This window comes from Carettochelys insculpta, chromosome 11 (assembly GCF_033958435.1).
Source record: "Carettochelys insculpta isolate YL-2023 chromosome 11, ASM3395843v1, whole genome shotgun sequence".
NCBI lineage: Eukaryota > Metazoa > Chordata > Testudines > Carettochelyidae > Carettochelys > Carettochelys insculpta.
This window is the reverse complement of record NC_134147.1, coordinates 44,582,401-44,597,863: the sequence shown is the minus strand read 5'-3', so window position 1 is coordinate 44,597,863 and position 15,463 is coordinate 44,582,401. Positions and strand designations below refer to the sequence as shown.

Sequence of the window (15,463 nt, the reverse complement as noted above, 5' to 3'; positions counted from 1 at the left end):
AACGAGAATGCGTAATTTGAATAGCCTTCTTGGTAACTTGCTTTTTAGTCTGCCAGGTATTTCATTCGTTTCTTTTTCAACCATTGGTATACAAGAGGAACTATTTAACAATATAACGTCCTCTTCACGTAATTAGCCAAAACATATTCTGGATGAAAGTAACTGAGAATTGTCTCTGCCTCATGACACTTAATAGAGAAAGGGCTATTCCTCACAATCTATAGGCCTTTCCCAAAACCACACGAGGAACATCCACCAAATACAATATGCAAATAGCCAGCTACATCAAAATCATTTAAAAAAAGCCCCATGTGCCAATATGAACAGGTCACCATTTCAGCTGTCAACTCTGTATGACTGAAATACAGATCAACCCCATATCCACTTCAAAGGGGACTATGGTGAAGTCAGTCAAACTGCTCACTTTGAAACCTGAACCCCTTTGGTTTTATAACACATTCCTTTTCAAACTTGGTTAAACCAGTTTCTTTATTACAAAATGTGACAGATCTGTTATCATATATCATCCAGAGGTAACAAGCAGTCCTGTAGTGCTTTAAGGACTAACGACAGCATGCACTCATGAGCTTTCGTGGGTAAGACTGACTTTTTCAGATGATTGGATTATAAATGAATAAAAGGATGAATAAGGAAAGATTGTGATTCAGAGCGGTAGAGGACTACACTGAGTCTGAATCCACCAAAAGTTTGAACAATGCCTTCAATACCCTCCTCCCTGCACTTGCTTCTTCTGCAGAGAATTAGCGCTGTGGACACAAAATACCTAGAGTCAGAGTTAAAGCCCAGAACAGATCCATACACCATGTAGTCCAACCGCCGTATAACACAGGCCACCAACACCCGCACACTAAACCCAAAAAGTAGGGTGGCCGTGTGCCCAGATTTTGACTGGGAAGTCCAGTCGAAAAGGGGACCTGACTGTGTCCAGTGAGATCTACAGATGGGACACCCAAACCCCACTTATTGTAAGGGGAGTTGGTGGGGGGTCCTGGTTCATCACCTGTTCCAGCTGTACTCAGCCAAGGCCACCTCCTACTTTCCTAGGATAGTTGCAGCTTACAGCCTGACTTTGCAGGCAAATTCCTCCTGACCCAGGTGGCAGAGGGTGCAGAGGGAAAGCAGCAAGTGATCAGGGAGCGGGGAAGGAAGAGCAAAAAGGAATTGAGTGACAGTCTCAGAGGAAGAAGCAAGGCAGGGACAGAACTCTGGGGGAACAGGTGGGCCATTGGGTGAAGAGGTGGAACAAGGTTGGTTCTAGCACTCTGGTTAGAGGGTCTGGTTTTTAAATTTTACTGATGACAAATGAAATGAGAGCAATGTCATACACCACACATCGCCTGTTCCCCCTCACTCCTCCAACTTCCACAGCCACCACGGACCCCCAAAGACAATGCAAAGGCAGCCATTGAAGTCAATCGATCAGGACCTTGGTGTATTTCCTCCAGCTTGTGCTCGCTGCCAAAAAATGGCCAAGCAGCATCCATCAGCTGCGTGCTTTGTTGCCTGTGGCTCACTGACTCACTCCCAACCATGGGAACCAGATCACAAAGATCCTGCCTTGCAAGTATCCCTCTCTCTGAAACCATGAGAGCAGACTGACCACTGTGAAGTGAGCTAACAGAAAGCCCAAGAACGGTTTGTAAAATCAAATCACCCAGCATAAAATCTTGGCTTTCATTTTAACACAAACGACAAAGTCATTACTTCATAGTATCACTGCAATGAGCCATTACTCATTAAGCACATTGAAAAACCACAGGCCATGTATTTTCCTACCCCACTGTGTTGCATGCAGCATTATCGTCAAAGGGTGAAACCAACATATTTGCTAAACATTAGCAGACTAATTCCATCAGCTTTCTAAAAGTAATTATTGCCGCTAGTGATGGCTGTTGGCCTCGTTGTTTTGTAGCTCACAAAGTATTTTGCCAACTGCTCTAGAATGAATTGAATTGTTCTTCATAGGGAGATCTGTGCAACAATGAGCAAAACTTTTTACTTCTCTAAAAATAAAAACCAGGTGGAGATCAGAAGGAATCTTCTCTTTGCAAGGGTTCAGCTTTGCAACCAAATCGACAACACAACTCATTTTGGTTGAAATGAAAATCACAAAAGCAGTCAGTACTGCATGAGAGCTTCACAACAGCGCTGCATGCTGTCTTATTATAGTTAACATATTCACACAATGCCCCCTTATTTTAAGGGCTTATAGATGAACTGTAAAAAATCCTTCTATGTAGAAACTATTATCTCTGTATATTATATTTCAATAGCAGATCAGAGACCTAAATTACACATTAGGACCCTGCTGTGCCAGGCACTACATGCACATCACAAAAAGACAAGCCCTATCTCAAAGAGGAAAGACAACAGGTGGATAACACAGACAGACAAGGAGAGCGCAAGATATCCTTATAATTAGCACACTGAAAGGCAATCACAGCTGCTTAGCCTCTGCTGAGTATCTGTAATGTCTAGCAAACAAACCTTCCAACAAGCAATATTTTATCACTACTTTTCTAACAAATCTATTGTGTTAGTTTTCGTTATTCTGGAATGACACAGGCAGAAGTTGCAAACTACAGAGGCCTTTATGTAGTTACAGAACTCAAACAATTTACTGCAGAAGTATCACCTAGTGCTTAGAGAAGTGGATCAGAGAGAAGAGGCCTGGGTTCTGTTCTCAGTTGTTCTACTGACACATGGTTCAACCTTGGAGTAGCCACTTCACCCCCCGAGCTTCAGTTTTCCCATCTGCAAAATGGGGATAATAGTATTTAACCATATTCACAATGTGCTTTGAGCATCTCTGATGAAAGACTCTATGCAAAAGTGCAAAGCTTTATTAAATTGTTCATCACAGAAATGTGCCAATCATCTATTTCTGAAGCATCTGAGTGTACTCTGCATGGCTTGCACTCAGGCAAAGCCAATTCCCTTGTAATACTCTGACATTTGCCCTGTCTGACCCCCACATCAGAACTTTGGAAAGTTAGTGATGAGGATAACATAAGAATGGCCATACTGTGTAAGACCAAAGGTCCATTCAGCCCACTATTGTGTCTTTTGAGAGTAGCCAATGTCAGGTGCCTCAGAGACAATGATCACAACAGGCAATCCTCAAGTGATTTCATCCCATCACCCATTCTCAGCCTCTGGCAAATAGAGGCTAGGGAAACCATCCATCCCTGCCCATCCTGGCTAACAGCCACTGAAAGCATGCAAAGGCGACCTGGAGCTCATTGAAAAGAGTCTGGTCAAACAGCTGAACTCTTAAATACAGTCAGGTTCCAATGCATATCTGACAGTTTCAAGACTCCAGAGGAGATGTAATTGCTGTTAACAAAAATATGGTATTCCTTTATAATAAGGTTTAACTAATTTGGGAATTTTGGCAAAAAGATAATTGAAAATGGTGGCAGTGTTTAGAGATGGAAATTATTTCCATCATATGGGGTCCTGGAACTGAACAGAAACACATTAGATTGTATATATATATCATCCAGTAATTCCTGCATCAAACCCAGTAATTTACAATCTCACACTTCATTTGTATAATCTTGTCTGATCGCTTTTTCAGAAGAGATTATTTTGGGAAAGAAAAAACTTTTTCAAAAGAATCCTGTAAACTTCATATTTTCCGGGAAAAAAAAAAAAATCCCTTTGATGCTGAAATGGACATCCTGGCTGTGCCTACACTACATTCCTCTTTCAAAAGAGGAATGCAAATGAGGGAAATCAAAAATGCAAATGAAGTGCTGATTTACAAATCTCACATTTCATTTGCATAATCTTGTCTCATCACTTTTTTGGAAGAGTTATTTTTTAAAAAGCAGTGTAGATGGGGTTCTTTTGAAAAAAAATAACCCTTTTTGGAAGGAACCCTTATTTCTGGAAAATATGAAGTTTACAGGATTCTTTCGAAAAAGTTTTGTCTTTCCCAAAAAAATCTCTTCTGAAAAAGCGATCAGACAAGATTATACAAATGAAGTGTGAGATTTGTAAATTACTGGGTTTGATGCAGAATTACTGGATGATATTCTAGGCACTATGTTACCCCTAAGGTCAGACAGTGTTTTTCCACATTTTTTAATAAAGTACCCCTTTATCAAAAACAAAAATTAAGTACCCCCAGTACCTACAATTTTCAGACACAATTTTTTTCCCTACCATTGTAACACATTTGTTTAAACCAGTGGTTCTCAACCTTCCCAGATAGATGTAGCCTTTCAGGTGTCTGATAGGAGAAAGTTTCACCTCACTTTTAAAAATGACTTGCCTCCAAAATCAGACTTTTGTATTTTAAAGTGTTGCAACACACTATTACTGACAGATTGCTTACCTTCTCATCTCTACCATAAAATTGTAAAATAAATGAATTAGAATATAAATATCGTATTTAACTTTGGGTGTGTAAAAAACAGACCTGCACAAACAGGTGTATGAAATGTGTTTGTATCGACTTCATTTATGCTTTTTATGTCTTCTTTTTCCTTGGCGATCACTTGATAACGAGTAGGATCTCTTCATATCACCCTCATATTTGTGAGTCTGTTGATGGCTGCTCAGCCTGATTCTGGACTGCAGGTCTTACCACAGAAGGGGCAGGTGCCGGTAGCTGTTGGAGGAGCTTGGGGCAGTTTTTGATGCTCTTTTCTTCTTCTTCATCTCTCCTTGTCTTACACTTATCAAGTTGCTGAGTTCCAGAGTGTCAGAGCACAGGGTGAGCCATGGGAACAAAAGAAAAGGCATGCTGCATCTGCTCGTCAGCTGGGCCAGGCAGCCTGTGTTGCATGGCTAGGAGGTTGCGGTGCGGCCATGGATAAAAGAGCAAATGCTTGACATGCCTTTCACTTTATTTCACATTTCTACCATGTGCCACAAAATTCTGCCACATGCTCTCATATCTAACACAGCCAATGCCTAAACAAAAAAAGTCTCACAATATCCTTGTAAACAGGGAATTGGCATTAAGTGGGTGTGTTCCCAATGGGGTCCTGGTGGGAGGAGGGGGAACGGACTCTTGTTCCAATGCTATTTAATATTTTTGAATAGTAACAGAGAGGTAGCTGTGTAAGTCTGTACTCCAACAAAAGAAAGCAGCAGAAATATAGCACTTTAAAAACTAACAATGATTTATTCGGTGATGAGCTTTCACGGGACAGACCCACTTCATCAGATCAATTTCATTTCCAACACAGACTGACATTTATAAGTACAGAGGACCAAAGACATTTGCAATAAAAACTGACAAATCAAATAGGATTGAAGGAAGGGGGTGAGGGACGTTAATTGTCCTGTCTGAGATAACTACAAGACTTTCAAGTTCAGGAGGTCATTCTCTATCCTTTCCTGCTTGCTGTATAGGATACTGATCAAGTGGTTCCTCAGTTTCTCAAAGAGTGTGTGGCACAGCTTCTCACTATAATCGGTGTAGTACGTTGATTGTAATGGGTTTTTCACTGTCAATCCCTTGGGTATGATGTCCGTCTTTTTGCATTTGGAGAGAAAGATGATGTCTGTCTGGATCTGAACGAGCTGTTTCTTATAGTTGATGGATCTCCATTCCAAACAGCTAAATGTAGTGCCTTGCATGTTGAATAGTAACAGAGAGGTAGCCATGTTAGTCTGTACGTCAACAAAACAAAGCAGCAGAAATGTACTATATACAGTGTTTCCCCAACCATGCATAGACTGAAATTATATGCGAACGCCACCAAATGAAATACAATCTCAACTTTGCTGAATGCTACGCTGTCCAGAGGCTCAAAAATAACGTGGACATTATAATCAAGCTGGCTGACAATGGGGGTGCTATAGCCATCGTGAATAAGTCAAGACTATGAACAGGAGGCAGCTAGACAACTATCCAACACCACATTTTACAGACCTCTTTCCTCAATTTTGTCAATGACCTGGAAAAGGATATAAAACCATCACAGATAAAAGTTTGTAAATTACACAAAAATTAAGGGAGTGAAGAGAATAGGTTACTGATGCACAGCAATCTGGACTGTGTGGTAAATCAAGCTGGGCGAGTAATTAATCAGTGAACACTTTATCGAGGGACACTGGATTTGCTATCATTGATCATTTTAAAATCAAGATGGGGTGTTTTTCTAAAGGATCTGCCCTAGGAACAATTTTGGGGCAGTTCTCTGGCCTGTATCACAGAGGAAGTAATTTTAAACGATCACAATGATCTCTTCTTGACCTGGTACCTATGAATATGATTCTGTGCTGCTCTTTGAGAAAGCAATCTGTCCCCATATGCTCATCCAAGAAGCTGGGAATGTTAATATATAATGACAATTTACTTTTAGGGAGAATGGATGGTCCTGTAGTTAAGATCCCAGATTGAAACTCATGAGAGCAGAGCTCAGTTCCAGGTTCTGTCAAAAACTTCATGGGTATCATTGGGCAAATCACCAAATCCCGTTGGGCTATCCATAAAACAGTGATATCAATAGTTCCTTTCCGTTACCTCTTCATCTGTCTGAGCTACTGACCCTATAAACTTCTGGAGGCAGAGAATGCCTCTCACTATGTGACTGGGTTATGTACACAGGTTAGGGGATACCACATTAATACCACAATATACAAATATTCATAAAATATGGATATGAAAGTGGAAATATTTGGTTCCAAAGTGACTGCAGTTGGTACGCTTTCATTACTGAGAGCACACAGGTGGTGAAATCATGGAATTACAAGGCCAATCGCCTTGACGCAAAAGGCTGAATTACAAGGCCAATCAACTCAACGTGAAAGGCTGGAAACAAATCTTTGAATGTGAAGCCTGCGCAAAGATTGCTCAAATGTTCCAGCACAATAAAACAAATACTTTTTCAAATGACAAACTACATGTTTAAAAAAATGGGAAGGGAAAAACACAGCAGCTTTGATTATTGTTAGACAAAATGCAAGTCACCCAAAAGGAATCTGAACTATTTCAAGCAAGCGATATAAACAAACTCACAAATTCAGCAAGTGTGCTGCCATAATCATGGCTAACGATCCCTGCAAATGTTAGGAATCAGTTATTCAGCAGAGGGGGTAGAAGGCAGGTGAATTAAACATGTCTGCGCATTGTGTTACACTGCATCAGTTTACATGAAATGACAAAATATGACACAACAGAAGTTGATGCATAGTGGGAAAGTCTCAGCACTGTGACAGCAGAATGGGCCATGCAATTTTCATTGTTACTTCGAGCTATAAGGTTCATTTCTCATGCACTGCAGGAAAGAAAAATGAGACAATTGGAAATTACAGGTCTGTTATTTGCGGTGTTTGACTCTGAAGTGTCCATATGAAATTAACAGATATATATGGATTGCAAAATTAGCCTATAATGGGATTAAACTCTCCTCTCGCGAGTGCCCCTGGCTGAGTGTGTGTCCTCACACTCTCCCTTTGTTTAATGGAAGCCCTCTGGCTGAGTCACACGCTGTCCATGTGCAGAGCAAAACAACCCCCTTGTAGGATACAAGTCCAACAGAGCCTCTCTCAGTGCCCTATATAACATTTCTTGATTTGTTCCCATTCTGGAATGAAGTGGTGCCCCGAGGCTTCCTTCCTGGAGGCAAGTCTTCACCTTCTCAGGACCCTTCTGGCTCCAGCCCTTTAGGTGGGTCATTTTAGTCCAATTCACCCTTCTGGGAGTCCTCAGCATCTAGGCCACTTCTCCCAGCAGTCAATGGGAGTCGGGGGGGGGACCCTTTCCTTCCCGCTACTCTGGGATCCAGCCCAGGGACCCTGTACATAGCAGCTATCTGCAGTGTCCATTCTTCTGCTGCTCTAATTCCTTGTGCCACTTCCCCATGGCCCTGTGCCATCTTTACCCTCACCTCAGGTCTCTATCCTGTTTGCCTTGAGCTCTCCACTCTGAGCTATCCATGGCCAATGCTACTCAGCCCGCCAACCCACATCTTCAGTTCTTGAGCTCTACAGAGCAACTTACGGCTGCAGCTCCTTTTATAGGGCCGTGTTGGCCTCTGATTGGCTGCTTCCTCTGCAGCCACTCTAACCTGTCAGGAGGATCTTTCTACTGCCCTTTCATGTGGTGGGGTGTGGCAGGACCACAAAGCATCCAGTAGGGGGCCTTAGGGCCTCGTCTACCCTGTCACAAAGCCCCATCAGTCGTAACTTCCTTTCTACAATAAGCAGGTGTTTTTCCTATATCTTTTCACAATTTATTTTAGGAACCTCACTTCCTGCAGCTGTCAAATTAAACAAATTTCTTCTCAATGGTACAAAGCCACTGTCAAGATGACTTAATGGTAAACCCCTCAGTCTTCTTTCACTCCTTAGAAATGTTTAATCTTTGTATTGGGTTGATAGTGCTTCAGACACATTCATTTATTACTGAGGGACACATATTGACACATGCCATTACACTATAATTAATTATACTGTCACAAATAGTCAAATACATGTCAAGCACTAGCTGGCTTGTTATTCCAAGTGTAAAATGTGATTTATCACATAGTAATTTAATGCTTTACAACTTGTGATTTCATAACAATTGCCAAATCAATAAGAGCATTTGTACCACACTAACGCTGCTTCTAATTTTGAGGGTATAATTTAGTGTTCCAAAATAAAACGATCTATAATTTTACACCTATAATGGATTGTGGTCTTTGGCCTTGAGTCAACTAGATTTTAAGAAGCAGTGAGAACACACGCTCTGGAAAATCCAGCCCCTCTCAAATATCTCCAAGTTGAGTTATCAGAAACAGAAGTGCCCCAAAATCATTAGCTACTTTTGCACATGCTTACATACCCCTTGCAGTGTTCCCTGTAAGCTGAGCGCTTTGACAGCTGCCCAGAAGAGATTCAGGTGCTTCAAAGCTGTTAAGCAGAGTACCTACAGCCACTCACAGCTGGCAGCATGTTTCTACTGGTGGTGCACGTCGGCACATGCCTTGTTCCACATAACAAAATTTATTCCACCACTGATGGAAAAAAATTAGAGGAAACCCTGAGTGGTTGTGTCTATGAATCAGGAAGTGTGATGTCAAATTATCACCAACTGTGCCTGAAAAATTTATATCATATCATAGAACTGGAAGGGAGCTGCCCCAGATCCTTAAAAAGGCTCCCTCAACTATTGAACTCACAACTCTAGGTTTTTAAGGCCTATGCTCTAACCACTGAGCTATCCCTTCTCCCATTTGAAGCCAAGCTGGTGTCAGTCAGGAAATCTGTCTCAAAATATGTACCATAAACATTCCCCTAAGGGTAATTTACACTTCCAACTTCACACCATCATTATCAATCCCAAGTACAATTAAGGTACAAGAACTATATTAGTGTAACAATGTAAGCATGAACAGCTTTCTACATTAGAACTCTTTTCAGTTACTTCACTACATGACATAGACTTGAATTCTCAAGAGAGTTTTGCTGTCTGTTGTCAGTTCAATGTGAATGTTAATGAATACAGTCTAATAAATGAGGTGTCAGCAACCTTTCTGAGGAGGAGTTCTGAAATTTACCTTTTGACCTCTTTGTACAGTCCGAGTGCCAGTGATACTTTTTAAAGTCACTAATAGTCCTAATTACAACAGCTTCATTAATAAATAAATTAGGATACAGAGCTTTCCAGTTTAGGTGGTGGTTGATAGCCTCAGCTTGTGTTTTGTTAATCCACATTGCTTTGAGCAAGCTCCCCGCTGCATGGGGGGAGGAAGGGCAGGGCTGAGCTCCCTCCTCAAGCACAGATGAAAATTGGCTCACGTGCCACTCCTGCACCCGTGGCAGCGATTGGTGACCATGGTAATACATATTTAATGGATATTTCCCATTTGAGTCCTGATGTGATTAAGCAGCACTGCCATTACCAAAGTCTACCTTTCTCTTTCATTTCTACCCCCTTGCAATACAGCACAAACTGGAAATGTGGACACAGGATGAAATGTTGGTAACATCAGTCCAATTCCAAGGCAGGAGAAAAACAAAACTCAAGTTTCAGGTCATGGAAGGGAATTCCAATAGGAATTACCTCATTCTACCTTACACCCAGGAGTTTCTGCTGAAAGGCTGAAGAGACACGTCAACAACAAGACATCACAGAAAAGCCTTGGGGACAAATTATCGTCATATTCATGTACTTATATGCTGGTAACCTTCAACTAAGATCATCAGGGCCTCACTGCTAGTTCTGGTACGTACTCATAGCAAGAGACAGTCCCAGCTCCCAAAGAGCTTCGGATTTAAACAGACAGGCAGTGGCTATGTGAAAGGCAGTGTTATTTACCCTATTTCAAAGGTGGGACATTGAAAGGCAGAAAAATTAAGTGATTTACTCCAGATTACACAGTGGCCAAGACAGGAATTGAATCCAATCCCCCGGAAGCCTAGCCCAGAGCCACAACTACAGAAAATTTCTTTCCTTCTGGCTTCATTTACACCTCTACAATTCCATTAACCATCCATGAGAATACATGGGCCTCAGGGATGGCAGAACCAAGCACAAGGATCTCGATTTTATATAACATAACCTGCCTCTGAAACAATGAGGAGTCCTGTGGCACTTTAAAGACTAACTGATTTACCTGGGCACAAGCTTTCATGGGAAAACATACTTCGTCATGTGCCCACATAAATCTGTTGGTCTTTAAGGTGTCACAGAATTCTTTGTTTTTACAGATACAGACTAACAAGCTACCCCGCTGAGGCTCTGTCTACACTGGCCGAGAAGACTGACCTGCTCAGGGTCGATCTTCTGCGATTCAGTTTTGTGCATCTAGTATGGATGCACAAAATCAACCTCTCAGGGGTTGCAGCTGACACCTGTATTGCTCGCAAGATGAGAGGAATAAGTGAGTTTGGTGGGAGAAACTCTCCCATTGGCTTTGTTTAGTAGGGACAGCCAAGTAAGCCGAGTGCAGTTAGGTCAATTATAGCTATGCAATTCCAATAGCTAGAATAGCACATCTGTCATTGACTTACTTTGCCTAGTGTTGACATAGCCTGAGACTTGCCTCTGAAACATAAACAGTAAGAGCTCTGGACAACCACAGTGGCACTTACCCATCCAGACAACCTCTGCGGCACTCAGGTGGAATCCAGCCTGGCTCATAGCAGTTGCTTCTGACATCTAGAGTACAATATTTCTAATCAAGCACTCAGCATTCACGCAGAGTCTCCACGGTGATATCTGAGCTAGAATCACAACAAACGGACGTAATTTCAGATCCTGCTGTATGCTAACTGTGGGTAAATGTTAACTTTTTTCCACACAGTTTTCACTGTTCTTTTCTCCAACTGAAACCTAATACTCTCCCATTCAAACTATACGTACAAACAAATCTGAAATGCAATTATTGTAAGAGTGGGTGCAGAAGATGGACAAAATATTCCTCATGCAGTATTGGCCCACTTCAAGCAAGCAAAAATCATGCATTAGGATCTCAAAATCACGAGATTGGTTTAAATCATGAGATTATTCAATAACAACATGGGTTCTTTTTATTTGCCTTTTAGCTAGTGAGCTGTTAGAGTTAATGCTTTCAAATGTTTCTCTACAACCATTATGGCAGGAAGCTTAGTTAAAAAAAAACGAAAGCTGAGATTCCCACATAAGGCTAGTGATAAAATCATGGGTGTTGGCAGCACTAAAATATCGAATTCTATAGCTGGTGAAACCAATGTGTGCAGTGTGCCAGAGCTGACGCATGGGATTTCTATGACAGCTGTGTGTGTGAGTTTTCCAGCTGGAGCATTCCTGCTGCAGTGTAGAGGTACTGGGTCTGATTTCCCTCTCCATTATTCCAGAGTGGAATTGTTACACCAGGGTGAAACTGGAATCCTGCACCAAAGAATCTGACCTGCCATGTTTTGTTAAGTTCCTTAAGGACGAGGAGAAAACAGTATATTTCAAATTTAGTCATCACTAAAAATTAAAACACACAGAGGAGTAAATCCTGCATATTTGGCAGTGCTTGATAATTCATCCAGAATATACAACCCTTTTGGCACATACGTTAAACTTTATCTGAAGGCCATAAAGCAACCTTTTAGTTTTGTTTTAGTTGGGGCCATCCCAATTTGTGTCTCTTTGGGCTTCCATTTTAAATATGGAACCAACTCATTCTAACAAGGTACGCCTCAGCCAGTCCTGCGTAACTAACCAAGGATGGAGATGAAGGGAGTATGCACTTAGGGGTAATACGATGAAATTAAGAGCAGGAAAATGTAGGCTTCATGTCAGGATGGCAAGCAGCCATCTTCGGAACTCAAAACACAAGCCTCTACACAGCTTGGACTAAGGGACCATGAAAGAGAGCTCAGGTAGTGTTCATTGCACCAGGCACAGAAAAATGTCCAGGAACATAATGAGCTGAGGATACCCTAGGGCCCAGTGATTCAGAGGGGCCCAAGCCACTCCTGCTGCTACAGAGGCAGCGGCCAGAGAACCAGGCCCTTTAAAATGCCACTGGAGCACTGCTCTGCATGACTATGAGAGACTGGGGGAAAGGAGGAGTGCCACACCCTGGGTGATGCAGAGAGCAGGCTTCCCCAGCCCCTCCCTTTCTGCCTGAGGCCCCTCCCCTTTTGTGAGAGCTGAACCCCCCTTCTCTCTCCCCCCGTCACATGCACACTTTGCACAGGGGTGACAGGAGTCGCTCAGCTCCCCTGCAATACCTATGGTGATTCCCAAACCTTTTCACAGAATGGACCATCCTTTGCATAACCTCATGAGTACCACCCCTACCTCAGGGGACCTAATGCAGATCCCTCGGGGCAGCCACTATGGCTTACCTGGCCAAGCCACATTCAAAACACATTCTATATTTTTCTAATTTCTCTTAGTGTGAGGAGAGCCAACACCACATCAGCAGCTGCTCTCCACAGATAACCAGCAAATGCTCTGTGGACCAATGGAGAGCCAGGAAACCTCAATTTCAGGCAACTGGACGTTCTCCAAGATGAGTAATTCTCCAAATCCCATTGCAAGGCAGTGGAAAAAGAGGATGTGGAAGCATTGGATGATACCCTGCACACAGTAAGCCAAAGGTGAGCTCTAAGGCTATGTCTACACATCAGCATTACTCCTAAATAAACTACTCTGGAATAGCTTATTCCAAAATAGCGCAGTCCCACACCAAGTGCATTTCGAAAGGGCACTCATCCACTTCAAAATACAGCATCTACACACAACAGAGCCAGTTCTGAAACAGAGCCACTGGAAGCACTACGGCTTATTTCAAAATAGGCTCTATTCCCTGTCTACACTCCCCCTGTTCTGAAACAGGTACTAGTCCTCATACAATGAGGTTTACCAGTTTCGAAATAAGGCCTCTGCTATTTCAAAATTATTTCAAAACCGTGGTTGCATTGTGCAGATGCTTGCACCGTCATTTCAGAATAGTAGCTGTTATTTCAAAATAACTTTGCTCTGTAGACATACCCTAAGAGATATAATGCAGTGGGCTCTTGAACTTTCCAGACTCCCCTCTTTCAGGAGTACAATCTGTCTTGAGTACCCCTGAGTTTCACCTCACTTAAATACTTCTTGCTTACAAAATCAGATTTAAAAGTACAAGTGTCACAGCACGCTATTACTCAAAAATGTGCTTACTTCCTAATTTTTACCATACCGTTATAAATCAATTGAAGTATAAAACTGTACTTCCCTTTCAGCCTATAGTAGATAGAGCAGAATATACACCTCGCTGTCAGTACGAAATTAGTTTGTGCTGACTTAGCTAGTGCTTTTTGTGTAGCTTTTTTAAAATGAGACAAATATCTAGATGAGTTGAATCCCCACTGCAAGACTTCTAAGTACTTCAAGAAGTACATGTACCCCCGGTTGAGAGCCACTGATCTAAAGGGGCTTTTCCATTTCTGATTTCATGTTTAAAGGCTTCATGTGTCACTCAAGCCCTTGGTAGCCAGAACATCATAAATTTGAAGCAGAAAATCCTTGCAGGCTTGGAGGGGTTATAGGATGTTTTATTGCAAGAATTTTCCCCAGAAAACTCTGTGAAATGCGATGGTTTGCTTGATGACAAAGCAAAGAAAGAAGATCTTGTGATAAAAGCTCTGGGCCAGGATCCAGGAGGTTGGTGTTCAGTTCCTCTCTCTGCCACAGTTTCCCTTAGAGAGCCATTTGCTCCCTGCATGCCTCAGCCCCCCTTCTGTAAAATGGGAATACTATTCCTTCCTTTGCCTATTTATACTGTAAACTGTTCAGGGCACGTGTAAGGACAGTTCCTAACACAAAATACTAGTTGGTGCTTCTTAATCACAGACGACCCTCCCTTCCTCCAGCTAGGATGTTATTTTTAAAATTAAGAGTTGTTCCTCTATTGGTAACTAACTGACATTTGTGATCAGACAACAACGTCCCCTCCCATTTCCCACTGGATGAACACACCCAAAACTGATCTTGCACTAAGCAACAGTAATGCCTCGTTATGTCTATTCATTACTATAGATGCTGTACTTCTTCAGTGGGGTTTCCACAGGATGTTATCAAACGTTCTTTTTCCCATTAGCACAGCTGAGTGTGCTAATTTGACAGTAACATGCCCTGCAACAGCCACTAGATAGCACGGCATGGGAAGGACACACGGCAGTGTGCTCCTAATTGGAGGAGGAAGGTGTTTTATTATCTGGAAAGTCTGGGCTCCATGACTCAGCTGGGTGCCCTGTCACAGACCAATGGAGCTGAAAGGTCATTTAAAGATAAAACACCGTTTATAGTTTCCAAAGAAGCTGTTAAGGATTTGGCTCAGGAACTCTGACAACTCCCTGGAACTCCTGCAGTACTGGACGGGTGTGAGAGTAATGCATGACTTCACTCCACTCTTGCCAACAGTGACCAAGCAGAGTTTTTAGCACAAGTGCAGCGCAGCACTTCCCCAGACACACGGTGCAAAGATCTGAACCTGCATTCCAGGCGGGGCTGTCCATGACTTTTGTGAGGGGGCAGAGAGGACGTGGGCACAAACTCCTTCTCCTCTCTCCCATAAACCTTGTGTTAGACCTAGAAAGCCCCAGCCTTGCCCCCAACAGACTGTCCCAACAAGACACAGCGCTTGCCCAGCTCAGTGGGAAGACAAAGCTACCCCTTCCGAAAAAACATGCCTCCTGCATGCTGCAGAATTTAGCAAGGTCTAAGGAAGCAGCGGGCAACCTATGGGCCATTGAGGTTCTACGTGTGACCCGCAAGACATTCTGTTACCATCGCCCACCTATGGGGTTGCCAGACTCCGCTCATTTCCAGCTGCCTCGTTTTTTTCCTGCCGGTATTACTAAAGTGACACACAAAGCAAGGATGTGTGTTCTGCTGATGGCATGCAACACTGATGGTGAGAGGTGTGTGTGCCTTGTGCAACCAACCAAAGCTCTGCCACAGCCCCACTGATACATACCACACATTCTAGGCACACAAACGCAGTTAGCAAACTACCCTATTCTGGGAGAT

At 42.6% G+C, this 15,463-nt stretch overlaps 1 protein-coding gene across 3 annotated transcripts in view; it reads right to left on the bottom strand.

The window, feature by feature from the left end:
- PRICKLE2 (prickle planar cell polarity protein 2) overlaps positions 1-15,463 on the bottom strand; it is a 107,929-nt gene that overhangs the window by 89,313 nt on the left and 3,153 nt on the right. Inside the window, exon 2 of one of the 3 annotated variants that reach the window (XM_075005703.1) lies at positions 11,062-11,193. The exons of the other annotated variants lie outside the window; for them this stretch is intronic. The gene's annotated coding sequence lies outside the window, so the exon portion shown is untranslated. The remainder of the gene's footprint in view (positions 1-11,061; positions 11,194-15,463) is intronic. 3 annotated transcript variants of the gene reach the window in all.